Below are 16,394 nucleotides of genomic sequence, written 5' to 3'. Positions count from 1 at the left end.
AGTGTCGAGTCAAAGATATATACACCCACCATGGCCTCTTGCTCCCCCACCCTACAACGTGTAATACATGTACAGTTAAAGTGTGTTAAGTTTAACGACACCACTAGAGTATACTGATTAAACAACTATCGGTTATTGGATGTCAAACATTTGGTAAAAAAAACCCACGTGGCTTTCAAAGGAAACCCGCTACATTTTTCCATCATCAGCAGCAAAGGATATTTCCTATCAGAGAAGGTGTTCACCGAGGAGGTTCGATCCACGACCCAGACAGTTTAGCCAAGCGCTCTACCAGCTGAGCTTCATCGCGCCCCTGTAATGAATTTAACTAGGTTAACTGTTGAGGTGCATGGGTCGTGAAGTCGAGCAATCATGCTCCCTCCCCGTCCCTTAGCGGCAATCTAGTTAAAATTAGCTCCACTATTACATGTGGATCTAACAGCAGCCCGTTGGAGCTCATGCCCAGTTGACCTTTCATTCGACCAATCGAAGCCTTACTTGCAAAATCATGCCAGTGATTTGAAAAGAATTTGAAAACATTCGGGAAAAAGTCGAGGGTATACGAAATAATTCGGGTGAATTACTAAGTATGCCGGAAACTAATTGCAATATAAAATTTTATATAAAATTCGTTTAAAAAAACAACGTGATAGTATAGCCATAAAATCTGTTTATACTAGTATACAATCCAATTATTACTGCACTTTCCCCCCTGTTTTTTCAATGTTGAACTAGATCAACAAGTTCGCCTATTGCATAAATAGTCTCACCCGATATTTTTAGAATTTGTATGCTCCCGAATAACGCTATTAAAGGCGAAGTGTAATTGGTCGATATTAAATTTGTTATTTATAGATGAAATGTCACCTGGACATGGGAGTCCACGCAATACTGTTAGATCTACTGGTAAACCCAGTAGAGCCAATTTTAATTAGATTTAATTCGTGGTATGTAATGTCCTGTTAACGAAAAATAAAATTAAAAGATCGCTTGCTGCTTAAATTCGGACTAAATAGCCAATATGATGCCAGCGTTTTCGAACCTCTTTTATTTTCTCTGTACCCCCATCGCTGTTATTCTCTTTCACTTGCTCTGTTTCATCCTCATTATTTCACTAATTATCTCTGTCTCTCTCTGTATCTTTCTCACTAATTCTTTCTATGTCTATCTCTCACTAATTATTTCTATCTCTCATTAATTCTCTCTCAATCTCTCATTAATTCTCTCTCTATCTCTCATTAATTCTCTCTCTATCTCTCCCTCTATCTCTCATTATCTCTCTCTCTCTCTCTCTCTCTCTCTCTCTCTCTCTCTCTCTCTCTCTCTCTCTCTCTCTCTCTCTCTCTCTCTCTCTCTCTCTGAACGCTAAGATGTTGTTAAACAAGTAAATATTCTTTTTTCCTTCACAGTCGACCATGCGTGTTTAACTTTAAGATGGGCGACAGTGCAGATTGCATACTTGTGATTATTATGTCAGCTCTTTGTTTATTAATCTTCATTCGTGTCGAAAAAGCAACCAGCCGTGACGACAACTTAAGAGGAAATGCGGTCCTGCTTGCGACAGAGTTTTAGCGATTGGTCGCGAGACTAATCACAGTGGTTCACGTCTACGTTTATTACATACATGTAATAAAGATTCACGACAGAGCCGCAACGTTTAAAGTACATAGAAACTATTACATGAGTCGTTGTTGCATACCAATTATCTGATAACGAATTGTTTTTAAACGCGTGCCTAACGAGCGAAAGCCAGTTGGACACGTGTTTAAACGACTCGAGTAGTAAGATAAATGGTATCCAATGGACACGAATGTAGTATTCCATTTGTTAAACAACCACCAGGAGTGATCTCCTTGATATATTAGAGACGATATTCATCTACAACGGGTGGCCTCTTACATGGGTGTGTGATATATATATATATATATATATATATACATACATACATATATACATATATATATATATATATATATATATATATATATATATATATATATATATATATAGGCCACCTTTTGTAGATCAATATATATATCAGGGTTAAAAACTAACATGAAAACCATGGTCGCCAGCAGGGTTAGTTAAAAATAAATCTTACTGGCCCTTTTCAAATTCAACTAGCCATCCAATTTAACTGCACAAAACCAGTATGTTTGTCACGGGGATTCTATAATACCCGTAACTGAATGAAACACGATTGTCCAAATATCTCTCCTAACTGTATATCTATTAGATCTCTCTGTAACGGGCGGTGATACCCGCTGTGTGGCTCGTCTAGGTATGATTAGAGATACGATCTTATATAAAGTATATGTAATATAGCACGTTATGTTCACTAGAAAACACAACAAAAACACAATACACTTTGGAATCTGTATTAACCTACGCTGACAAATGTACTGCCGCAGTAGTTAATTAACAACAACAAATAATAACAACCCAGAACTGATCACTTAATTAGTTAATCTCTAGGTGTCTAGTTTACACAATATGCTAATCACTTCACCGTGACACAACACCCACACGTGTGATAATTGAGAAACGCTTCCAGGAGAACTTAATTAATAAAGGAATTACAACTCTATTCCTAACTGATTAATTTTTAATTAACCCTTACTACTCGTTCAATAACGTGTGATAATTGAGAAACGTTAACACACACACGTGTGATAATTGAGAAACGCTTCCAGGAGAACTTAATTAATAAAGGAATTACAACTCTATTCCTAACTGGTTAATTTTTAATTAACCCTAACTACTCATTCAATAACCTTGTAATACAGAATTAATACTGGTACCTATCACAATAAAGACAATAACCTACAGTTTACCTAGGTCCTCTAGGATGACTGGTTAAGCTTTTTATAATTATTTAGGACAGTGAGCCTACAGATTACTGCATCAGATGACCGGCAGCACCGTCTAAATAATATTGGTATAATACAGTATTAAAATATTTAAAGTCACATCAATCACATCAAGGTTATACAACAGAGCAGAAAATATATATTTACCAAAGTCCCGTCTGAACCAATATAGATCGTTCAGTGGACAGACAGCGATCCCCTGGAGCCTTTCTATGTTTCTCCCCGATATCTCTAAAACCCTAGCTATTTATTCAAAACTGTCAGAGACAGCGAATATCGCCTGGGGGTACAAGGCGGTACCTCACGTATCATGTGGATTTTCCACAACCACCACGCCGGCATATTTTTCTCTGATCGTCAGACTGGCTGTCGCCATTCGCCAAATCACGGTTGTAAAAACCGCACTCGCAGAGGTATTACGTAACTACTGGCCACCTGGGCTCCGCATCTGGGCTAAGTGCATATGGAACTGCACACGGCCCTCTAACACAATTAATATCGCCACAGGCGAAAACAAAATTAAGAGCATGTTCCGTCACAATGTTCTTTGTTGAATAATAACAATTTATAATAATAACCATGTATATAGTCCGTTTGCGTCAAAAGGAAACCGTTGAAGTGGCGTGTAAGTTCATAATGAATAAAGTTAAAATTCATATTAAAAACATATTATCAAGTTTTCTTACACACCCGTTAGTGAGAACACCATGCGTTATTTATGATAACACATACCCTGTTTAATCACGTACGTGTGTTAACAATTTCAAGACATGCGACTGGCTTCTCCTAGGTGATGACCAGGTCACCAATGCCATATATCCAATGAAAAACAACACGATGGAAATCTATTACCGTGTGACGTATACTTAACCTGAAAATAATGTGTCTGTGACGCTAAAGGCAGCTACAAGTGCAAAGGGTTGTAAATATGTTTTAGTTGAAAAATATTTTTAATTTGCTTAAAACCTGCTTTTTGAGGATATGCTTTCGCTCGTTAGATACATTTTAAAACAACTCGTTGTGAGATAAATGGTATCTAACGGCCACTCATGTAGTATTCTCTGTTTAAACCCATACCAACCCAAATAACATTTAAAGAAAAACAAATCCAGAATTAAAAACAAAACGAAGTTACTTTACAAGTTACCATTAAATGATACAGATTAAATATAATTTAGCAGCAAGAGATCTTATATAAGCAGCATCCCACAGGCAGGATAGAACCTACCACGGCCTTTATTACTCCAGTTATGGAGCACTGGTTGGAACGATAAGTAGCCCAATGGGCCCACCAACGTATACAGGGATGTCTTCATCCGTCTATAAATATCAATATTTAATATATATACATACAATTTGATTGTTACATGTAATTTATTAAGAAGCTTTTTATTATTATGTACGTGCATGTTTACACGCACGGACACACGCACGCGCGCATATATATTTGTTGAATTGTATTTGTTGAATTAATGTTTAACGACACCCCAGCACACAACACAAAAATGCCTCGTCTATTGGGTGTCAAACTAAGGTAAATGAAGGAAGGAACGAAATGTTTTATTTAACGACGCACTCAACACATTGTATTTACGGTTATACGGTGTCAGACATATGGTTAAGGACCACACAGATACCGAGGTAGGAAACCCGCTGTCGCCACTTCTAGGGTTACTCTTTTCCATTAGCAGCAAGGGATCTCTCATATGCACCATTCCACAGACAGGAGAGTACATACCACGGCCTTTGTTACACCAGTTGTGAAACACTGACTGGAACGAGAAATAGCCCAATGGGTCCACCGACGGGTATCGATCCTATAACGACCGCACATCAAGCGAACACTTTACTACTGGACTACCTCCCGCCCCCTAAGGTAAATGAAGTGATGATCAACATCAATATAAAAATTCAAGACTTAAATTAAAATACTGTAAAGAACTGCAGAAAATATAAATATTTGTATTTATTGCAGTGTAACAAGTACACATGCACTTTAAAGCGTCAGGTTTTCAATTTACTCTGTAAAGTATTTTTATTACTGTATGCACATAATACGTAGTAACAGATGTTGGCGTGAACCATTGCGATTGGTCTGAGTATATTTTTGTGACAGGCATAACCACACTTCCTCTTGAGTTATCACCTGTAGCAGACAAACACCGTAAGAGGTACGTCACAGCTGGTTGCTTTTTCGACATGGATGAAGATTAATAAACAAAGAGCTGACATAAAAATGGCAACTATGCAATCTGCACTGCCGCCGATCTTAAAGTTAAAGGCGCTAGGTTCTCCACGAGTACTCCAGCAAGACTCAAGTCCGTTCACAGCACTCGAGTACCGGCCTCGGTGGCGCAGTGGTCAAGCCCGGGTTCGCATCCCGGTACCCGCTCCAACCCAGAGCGAGTTCTTAGGGCTCAGTGAGTAGGTGTAAGGCCACTACAACCTCTTCTCTTTCACTAACCACTAACCAACTAACAGCCCAACTGTCCTGGACAGACAGCCCAGATAGCTGAGGTGTGTGCCCAGGACAGCGTGCTTGAACCTTAATTGGATATAAGCGCGAACAAAAATTAAAGAAAAAGAGCACTCGAGTACCCGTACAAGTGAGACAATGTAGGACATTAACTTCAGCAGTAACAATACAATAAAAGTTCCATAATAATTAGACCTATATGATCTTGCGCTAGTCTCTCTTTCCAATCTTGCCGTCCGTCACAACAGTGAACGCATCAACCACTTCCTAAATGCAATACAATGACATGATTCGGCATTCTGGTTCAGCCCTACTTTATTCTTATAGTTTCATTATCATCTCGTGTAAGTGCCCGGTACTCGGGTCCGGGTCAATATTTTGGACTCGTGGAGGCCCTAAAAGGCGTATAGTCTTTCTTTCTTTCTCTTTTATTTTCGTGCTTATATCCAACTATCCTGGGCACACACATCTCAGCTATCTGGGCTGTCTGTCCAGGACAGTGGGTTAGTGGTTAGTAAGAAAGAAGAGGGTGTAGTGGTCTTACACCTACCCATTGAGTCGCTGAAACTCGTTCTGGGTGGGAGCCGGTACCAGACTGCGGACCCAGTACCTACCAGCCTTAGGTTAGATGGCTTAACCACGACACCACCGAGGCAGGTGGCGCATGGTCGCCTATGGTGAAAAAAGGACTACAAGTTAAAGTATTTTGTTAACGACACCGCTAAAGCACATTGATTTATAAATCATCGGCTATTAGATTGGTAATTTTGACATTATAGTCTTAGAGAGGAAACCCGCTACATTTTTCCATTAGTAGCAAAGGATAGTTTATATGTACCACCCCGCAGGATAGCACATACAACGGCCTTTGATATACCAATTGTGATGCACTGGCTGGAACGAGAAATAGCTCAATGGGCCCACATACGTGGATCGATCCTAGACCGACCGAGCACCAAGCGATCCATTTACTACTGGTCTACGTCCCGCCCCTATACAAACGGAATAACAGAGAGAGAGAGAGAGAGAGAGAGGGGGGGGGGGGGGGGGGGCAGCTGATAACCATAAAACGTAGTAACGTATCAGATCGCCGAAGTGATTTTCTTTGAAGAACTGACAGAGAGAGGTGTGGGGGGACGGACATTACATACAACAGCTTTGACAGTGGCATAGGAAGATGACAAAAAGTGTGTGAGGGGGTGGGGGGGGGGGGGGACGGACACATATATTTATATATTTAAATATATATAAACCATCGCTGTTGCTACTGGATCAAGAAAAGTGGGGATATATGCCTCCCCCCCCCCCCCCCCCCGCTTCCTATGCCAGTGATCATGGGTACTGCAGGGGATATTTTATTTAGTCCCTCCCAGTATAAAGATGGAAACATACACAATATACCGATAAAACGTAATATACAGGTTACTCTTTATAGAGTTATGAGAGACTATATACAATAAAACACAAATTCATACTGAAGTTAAAGTTTGTTTTGTTTAACGACACCACTAGAACACATTGATTAAATAATCATCGGCTATAGGATGTCACACATTTAATAATTCTGACACGTAAACAACAGCGAAAATGCACTACATTTTTGTTTAATGCGGCAAGGGATCTTTTATATGCACTTTCCCACAGACAGAAAAACACATGCCTTTGACCCGTTGTGGTGCACTGGTTGGAACGAGAAAAAACCCCAATCAGTTGAATGCAGTACTCAACCGACTGAACTAAATCCCGCTTTTATGGGGATCGGACATACGGTTGGCAGGTACAGGGTTCGCAGTTCCCAGAGCAAGTTTTAACGACTCACCGTGTAGATGTTAGATCACTCACCAACGTCGCTCTCACTAACCACTAACTGTCCCAGACAGACAGCCCAGATGTATGCCCATGACAGCGTGCTTGAACTTAATTGGATATAAGTACGAAAATAAGTTGAAATGAAATGACTGAACGCCGAGTTGGAAAAGCGCCGGCCGGCTAAAGTGCTTGGATTATTGATCGAACCTCCTCAATCGTCCCATTCTATAGTTGATGTCCTTTCCCTTCTGTAGGGAAAGTACTAATGTAAAAGACGGCGTGTCTAAATTACCAAATGTTTGACATTCAACAGCCGATGATTAATTAATCAATCAGTCAATCAGTATGCTCTAATGGTGTCGTTAAACTAAACAAACTTTAACTCCCGTTGTATTACACGTTTGTATTGTGGGGAAAATCAAGCGGCTGTGGTGATATAGTGACTTGCAAGTTTTTCACTCGTCGGCCCAGTGTTAAAGGTCCACGTTTATCAAAAACGTAATTCATTATTGTTTGGTATCTACGTATACGTTTTACAATATATATGAAGTATCAATAAAATAAATTTTAACAAATTTACCTGTTTTTGATATATTCGCAATAAAAAGTCGCGTTTTTCCCAACGCTTGTCAAAACGCCTGTCGACTCCAAGAGCTAAGTCACGTGACCCTGTGACGCGCTATCCGACATAACATGAAAAGCGTGATTCGCAGCCTTTCAGACATTTTACTGGGAAGGTGGTACACGTGTATTTTTAAAACGCAACACTTTTATTCTATTGAATTGAATTGTATGGATGGAATATTCTTTTGGAGATAGTTTTCAAATGTAAAATATGGTGAACCATTGTTTAGTGTTTGGATGTATCAAAGCAGCAGTTTTTCCGAACTTTAAACAAACCGACAATCACAGGGTTTGCATGGAAGTGGTTGTTAAACAGAACCCGTGCGTAATGGAAAGGACCATCACGTTGGGATAGGATCTGCAGTGACCACTTCATCCCTGGGGATTACGACAATTATTTAAGGTGGTCAATAAATATGACACCTATGTTTTTTTATAAAACATATCTGTTCCAAGCCTGTATCCCCACCGGCACATGTTCTACGATGCGCATGATACAACAAACAAGCACGAGCTAAACTAGAGCTCAAAAGGGTGAGAGTGAAGAGGCGGGGAGGGTACCAGAGCAGGGGCGGTAGCGTAAAATATAGTGGTACGGCTCGAGGTTGCCAGACTCTACTTTCAAATTTAAATATAACCCACAAAAGTGCCTCTTTGAAAAGTGTTACGGCCACGCGCCTTGTGCCCCCACCCATCCCCCCCCCCCCCCCCCCCCCAAAAAAAAAAAAAAAAAAAAAAAAATCCAATATAAAATCCTTCCTATGCCAGTGGAGGGTACCAAGCGTAGAACGATACAAAATATGGGGCTTATATTTCATAATTAAATACAAACTGTTTGTGCGTGCGTGCGTGTGTGTATATATACACACGCAAACACACACACACACACACACACACACACAAAGTTTGTACACACACACACACACACGCGCACAATTTGTGTGTGTACGTATATGTTACTATCACTAACCGTCAACAAAAGACGAAAGCAATTTGATAGAGTTCTTTATTGACGGTAGTCTATCACAAAACCCCGTAAAACAATAACAATAATCTTAAAACATATAAAACACCATGATACATACATCCGCATAAAAAGATACTAAAGTTGTATAAATATAATATTAAGTTATACAAATATACTCTCTGTAGTATGTTTATACAAAAATTGAATACTCTTGATTAAATAGAGAAAAACACAATTAGATATACTAATTGAACTAGCGCTACTTCAAGTATACAATTAAATATTTATTAATTTAACATTAATAAATAACCCATGGTAACATATTCTCAATGTCTAAAGCTAAACATTAATAAATAATCTAAACTAAGTTACATTCACAATATAATAAAAAATACACATTTACACGGTACACAATTAGCACGAGCAGTGAATATACTGCACGGGCTGTGACCTAAAGAAACACACAATAGTCTACATTTCGCTGTGGGCGTAAGGGCGACAAAGAGAATGAAGGTATTGATCAAGCTATGGTCCCACAGAGACTGCGTTGGTATACGATGGGCTACGATGGTGGCATCGTGGAACATCGTAGAGCATCGTGGAGCCCATCCTGCGTCGACGTACGATTGTGTGGCCTCCGAGAGCCATCGTAGGTTGGAAAATCATCTTTTGAAATGTTCAAAGGATAGTCTACGATGGTCAACGTCGTAGACCATCGTAAGACCGTCGTACGACCGATGTACGGCCGTCGGACGATGTCGTAGACTATCGTATGACCACGTAGATAACTTTCACTTGTCCACAGGTATGATATCGTACGGCATCGATGGAAATCGTACGACGATCCTGCGAGGACGCAGGATCATCCTGGGTCCTCGTAGCCACTTTGGGAGTAGCTACTCCCCTTGCCCTTGTCCTTGCCCTTGCTCTTGGTCTTGCCACCTTTTGCCATCTTCAAATAGTTGTGTACTGAACTAAAAGTGGAATTGAACTTAATTATATACCATACTTTTATGACGCAGGACGTCGTAGGCCGTCGTACGATGTCGTAGACCATCGTACGACCATCGTACGGCCACGTGAGACAATCGTGGGCCTATCGCAGGATGCTCGTGCGACGTCGTACGATGTCATACGATGTCGAACGACTTTTTCGGGTTACCTCGACTACCAACGAAAGCTACATCATACGATGACGCACGTCATCGTATGATGGTCGTACGATGACGTGCGTCGTCGTATGATTGCAATAGCATAATATTTTATTGTCTACCATCGCGGGCCATCGTAGGTTTAGGCCATCGTAGCCCATCGTATACCAACGCAGGCTCTGTGGGACCATAGCTTCAGTTAACTATAAAACAAATAAAGTAATACTAAAATATGGATCACAACTGTTAAATAGTATACATAATAAATACAAATACAGGCAGTTTCTGTTTCTTACCGACATGTTGAATGAATCCTATTAATTATTAATCATTACGTTACCACAAGGTTTATTATAATTATACTTTAATTATTACACCTATATACATCTTTAGATATAACTATAGATATAAGCCAGCATTACTTCTAAACTAAATAACGTTTATGTCTAATTCTTCACACAGATTTATATTTAATACTAGCTATAATTTACAAAACTACAATGACTTCTTGTTGATATTTGACTTTATGCATATTAGTATAAAGAAGTGCAAATAAGAAAAGTTAAAGAAAACTAACCTCAGTATTTCAAAGATGGCGAACTTTTAGAGAAGGAAAAACATGTCTTCTTGGCAGGTGAGATTTTAAAAAGAGTAATTGGTCACCAGTTGGCTTAGCCAAATTAGCCAATAGCAGAACCGTGGTCGGTGTTACAGGTCAGTGGTCAACAGTTACTGATCCAAAGTATGAACCCGCTGATGCAAGTGTGTTTTGTGTACAGTGCAGTGCAATAGCTTAAAATCACTAAAATACAACCTGGTTACACACACACACACACAAACACACACATACACACACACATATGTATGTGTGTGTGTGTGTGTTTGTGTCTGTGTATATATATAGACGCACACATATATATACACACACACACACACACACACACACACACAGTGGACTCTGTCCAAACTGGCATCTATCTAAACCGGAATTGTTTTAAAGTCAATTTAATTTATTAGGGAAAAATACTGTCGACACCGGATGCCTTCTATTCCGGACTTCGGATGCAAACTCAAGAACAAAAGAACGGTTCATGTAGTAATTAGCTCTGTCTACACAGGCGCGCGATCTTGCCCCTACTGTCTACGCTGGCATGCGATCATACCTCTACTGTCTGCGAGTGGTCACCTTTTAAACAATGATGGCAGTTCCCCATAAATTAGGACACCACAGAAAGTGTTATGAACTAATCGCGCCTCTTTGAAAGCTTAATAAACAATGAACAACACCTGTAGTAACGGGTGTAGGTAGCAAGATAAATCGTATTATTATGTGTACGTGGTCATACCTGCATTGCATCATACCGATCTGTCTTAAACAATAAATTCAGATCCCTATTTTACGTGATATTAATCAATAAAATAATGTTATTTGTTCTGCTTGTTGTTTTAAATGCGTTCTGGTCTGAACACATATTTTAATTACAGTCAAATGTTAATATCCCACTTTCAAAAGTCGGGACTGAACTTGTGTCACTCTTCGCACAGTAGGTAGGTAACTAGGTTAACGTGCTTATATATCACTTCCTCACCAATCGAGGTATCATTAGAATAGATGTACAAATGTGATAAGACCAAAATGTCCAAACTAGCATGCGTTAAAAATCAGATGTTTTTCGAAAAATCATTCTCTGCTGTCGGTATGTTGACCTACTAACAGAACGCCGGATGCTACGTCACAGGTCTGATGCGGGTCAAATCGACTGAGAAGTGTGAGTGTGTGTGTGTGTGTGTGGGGGGGGGGGGGGTGTTCCAAAGCGTTTTACAAAAAGTCACTTTATTAATAACTGGGAGGTATTTTGGGTTTTTTAAAAATGTTTTAATACTGTAATGTTTATGTATTTGTTTTATATACTGTGTATTAATAATGTGCCATAAGTGTGGACCTTTAAAATGCTCGCTCAATGGGCGGTCGGTCTAGAATAAATCCCCGTCTGCTGGCCCATTAAGTTATTTCTCGTTCCAGCCAGTGCAGCACAACTGACATATCCAGTCTGTGAGATGGTGCAACTAAAGCAATCTAATTAAAATTAGCTCCACTATTACATGTGGATCTAACAGCAGCCCGTTGGAACTCATGTCCAATAGACCTTTCATTCGACCAATAAAAACCTTACTTGCAAAATCATGCCAGTGATTTGAAAAGAATTTGAAAAAATTCGGGATTATGCCGAGGGTACACGAAATGATTCGGGTAAATTACGAAGTATGCCGGAAACTAATTGCAATATAAAATTTTATATAAAATTAGTTTCAAGACGAAAAAAACCCCGTGATGGTATAGCCATAAAATCTGTTTGTATTAATACCGGAATACAATCCAAAGTTTATTACTACATCCCCACCCCCTCTCCCCCCTGTTTTTTCAATGTTGAAACTGACCAACAAGTTCGCCTATTGCATAAATAGTCTCGCCCGATATTTTTAGAATTTTTATGCTCTCGGATAACGCTATAAAAGGCGGAGTGTAATTGGTCGATATTTAAATTGTTATTTATAGATGAAATGTCACCTGGACATGGCAGTCCACGCAATGCTGTTTGATCTACTGGTAAACCCAGTAGAGCTAATTTTAATCAGCTTGCAACTAAAGGAAACATGTAGAGGGTTTCCTCTCTAAGACTAAATGTCAAAATGACCAAATGTTTGACATCCAATAGTCGATGAGTAATAAATCAATGTGCTCTAGTGGTGTGGTTAAACAAACCAAACGTTAACATTGTTTTAGCATATGATCTAGTTAAATAACTTTTTTAACTCTACAAATTAAGGAATTCAAATATGGCCTTAGTTAATTAATTTTAAGTCTACAACTAAGGAATCAGAACAACAAAACCGTTAACCCCAATCAAGGCTGTATCACTGCATAATGCACATTTGGCAAAATAGTGGTCGATTACACGAATCTCTATCTAGTGCCTCATCTATGGGGGGGGGGGGGGGGGGGCGCAGCCACTCCCGAGGAGATCCCACCAGACAGCACATCCTTTTTATACAACACAAAGAGGAATGCCACTTTTAGACTGTTTACTAAGTCAAAACCAGCACGAGACAGAAACAAGGAAATGCATTTTCCCCATTAATATAAGAAACTAAGTTTTTAAAAGTCATTATTAACCAAAAGTAGAAATACTGTCTACCTAAAATATATGTCGTTTAATGCAACACGACAGACTCACAAATAAAATAAAATAATAAAAAAATACTTCCATTACTCATACTCATTTCCTTTGTTCTTCTTTTTACATGATAATATTTAAAAGCTTAAATACACTGACAGACCGACCACAAATCACTATGGTGTGACATATTACAGAAAAATTTAAACATTTTTAAAAGATGGCATAATTAACTCATTTTAATTCTACAAACTCAGGAAATAAGGAAACGCATTCTTGATTGGTGAATATCTATTAGGCGGAAAAGCGTACCTGTCTACGCAATTTCACCGGACATTAATGTTTTTGTTGTAAAAACTGTATAAATACAAAGTATTTTCTACACATCTTTACGTTGGGTATCCAGTCACACAGAAAACTCTGAAAGCTACCTAGGTAAGTACACTTTTATACATACAAATATACATATGAATTATTTAAATATTGAAACAAATATTCTTGCTCTTGAAATGAAATAATTAGCTTTAGTTATTTGGCAGTGTGAAATATGTTCGGCTATTACAGAGGTTTTTGTTACTATTGAGTTTAGTGTTCAGAATAGGCAATGATAACCTTTATAGAACAAATCATAACAACTATTTTGCGACTATCAAACGATTCACGTGTAAAAGCGGTGTGGCTATAACTATTTTGCGACTATCAAACGATTCACGTTTAAAAGCGGTGTGGGTATAACTATTTTGCGACTATCAAACGATTCACGTGTAAAAGCGGTGTGGGTACAACTATTTTGCGACTATCAAACGATTCACGTGTAAAAGCGTTGTGGGTCTAACTATTTTGCGACTATCAAACGATTCACGTGTAACAGCGGTGTGGGTATAGCTATTTTGCGACTATGAAACGATTCACGTGTAAAAGCGGTGTGGGTATAGCTATTTTGCGACTATGAAACGATTCACGATTACAGTCGACCATTGGAACACCACTAGTTAAATTACAAATTACTTACAACTGCTTGCTTAAACTACAACTTTGGCAAATGCAATAATAGTGCAATTTGTTACTGGTGTTTTAGTTGCTTCAAATGCATTTTAATTTTTTTTATGCAAAACAAGAAGTACCTACCTAAAGAACTACGTTTAGTGACTTGAAAAGGCATCCCCCTATTCATTATTGTGCGGTATTAAAGGGACATTCCTGAGTTTGCTGCATTGTAAGATGTTTCTTACTAATAAAATATTTCTACGATTAAACTTACATTTTAAATATATTTTCTTGTTTAGAATATTAGTGTTTATATATTCAATGCGTTTCTTGTCGTTTTAATATTTGTAAGAAGCCCAAACTGGATTTTAACTCAAATAATTTCGTACGTACGAAAATATATTTTTTAGGAAATAAAATGAAAATTAACCTACTACAAATATTAGAACGATCAGAAACACGTTTAATATACAGCCACTAATATTCTAAACAAGAAAAATATATTTAATATGAAAGTTTAATCGCAGAAATATTTTATTTCTCGATAACATCTTAAAACATTGCAGCAAATTCAGGAATGTCCCTTTAATAGGCAATGATGACTTTTATAGAACAAAGCATAACACAGCTATTTTCCAACTATCAAACGATTCACGTGTAAAAGCGGTGTGGGTATAACTATTTTCCAACTATCAAACGATTCACGTGTAAAAGCGGTGTGGGTATAACTATTTTGCAACTATCAAACGATTCACGTATAAAAGCGGTGTGGGTATAACTATTTTCGAAGCTAGCTCTGGCATTCATGAATTGGCGGATTTTATTCTAATTTGGCGAAATAATTTCATGAAATAATTGTAATTTTGTTAGAAAATAACTGCTTTTTATAACTTTTAAAGTTTAATATATAATGTTGCAAACGTTTTGGCTGATTTTATATACTAACCATCGACAATTAAAAAATACAGAAACACAAAACAAGAATCTCATCAAAAGTCAGCCAAATCAAATTCAAATTAAAACATTCCTGTCACTGGCCTTGCCCTATATATCTATGTCAATTCTTCTTTAAAGTTTAAACATTAGGTTTCAATGGAATCTATGATTAAAATCAATCTTCATTGTGGACAAACGTGAACAACCTGCAAAAAGTTGTGGAATGTTGCGTCATTTAGATAGAAAGTAATATAAACATGAACAAGTGGGAACATTTGTCCCAGCTTATCCAACAATGTTTTTCGACAAATGCTTGATCGTGTATACGGGTCTTTAGACAGCCCGAGAATATTTGAACTGAATTCTACATTGCTTAGACACATGTTAAAAAAACCCAAAAAACCCAAAAAAAACCTAGGCTTTGTAAATTGGTTCCATGTTTTTTTTTATTCATAAATGCTTTTACTATAAATTGCATTCTGGAATATTTTACCACAAGGGATGGGGTATTAGCAAAGGGGCCAGGGAATTGTGTTAATGATTTATTGTCCCCAAATCACAATCAATGTCAAGGATGGGGTGCCTTGAATCATTGTTTTACATTTCATAATATTTACATATAGTTATACATACGTAGTGCATACATACATACATACATACATACATACATGCACACCCACATACATACATATATATATATATGTACACTCGTATTACATATACCAATACTTCATATATACTTTCAAAACATAGTCGTACACTATTAATGTATATGTACACCCATAATTATCTGAAATGATTTTGATCTGAGAGTCAAAAAAAAAAGAAAAAAAAGAAAAGAAGAAGAAGAGAAATAAGGAAGAAAAGGAAAGAAAGACAGAAAAGACAGAGGGGAGAAAGAAACAGTTTATGGGGTTCAGGCTAATTCAAAAACAATAAAATGATAAAATTTAATAAGCGAAGCAAAATAGTGTCTACCAGTTAATGTCATATAAAGAAGAAGCAGTTACGAGTAGATATGGTTGATGTAAGATTCATGAAAGAGATAAATCCAGAATTGTAAACCACTTTCCTCAGCATTCATTAAATTTGTCATGTTCACAGTTTTTAAAATAAATGTATCTTTGTATTTGAAATTATTTTGCAATATGTTTTTTATAACATTAATATGAAGACTCTTGTTAAGTATTTTCATACTATAAATGTAATATTTCATATTGATTAAAATCCAATTAACTACATTGCTAAACTCACTATTTATCATACCAAACATAACTGTATGTTTATTAAGTGCAAGTCTAACTTCAGTTTTGTTAAATATCCATTTCTCCAACTCTTCCCACATGTTTTACTTTATTACAGTCATAAAACAAATGTTGTAAGGTTTCGGGAACATTT

Source organism: Gigantopelta aegis, chromosome 14, assembly GCF_016097555.1.
Source record: "Gigantopelta aegis isolate Gae_Host chromosome 14, Gae_host_genome, whole genome shotgun sequence".
Lineage (NCBI taxonomy): Eukaryota > Metazoa > Mollusca > Gastropoda > Neomphalida > Peltospiridae > Gigantopelta > Gigantopelta aegis.
Note: the sequence above shows the minus strand (reverse complement) of the source record.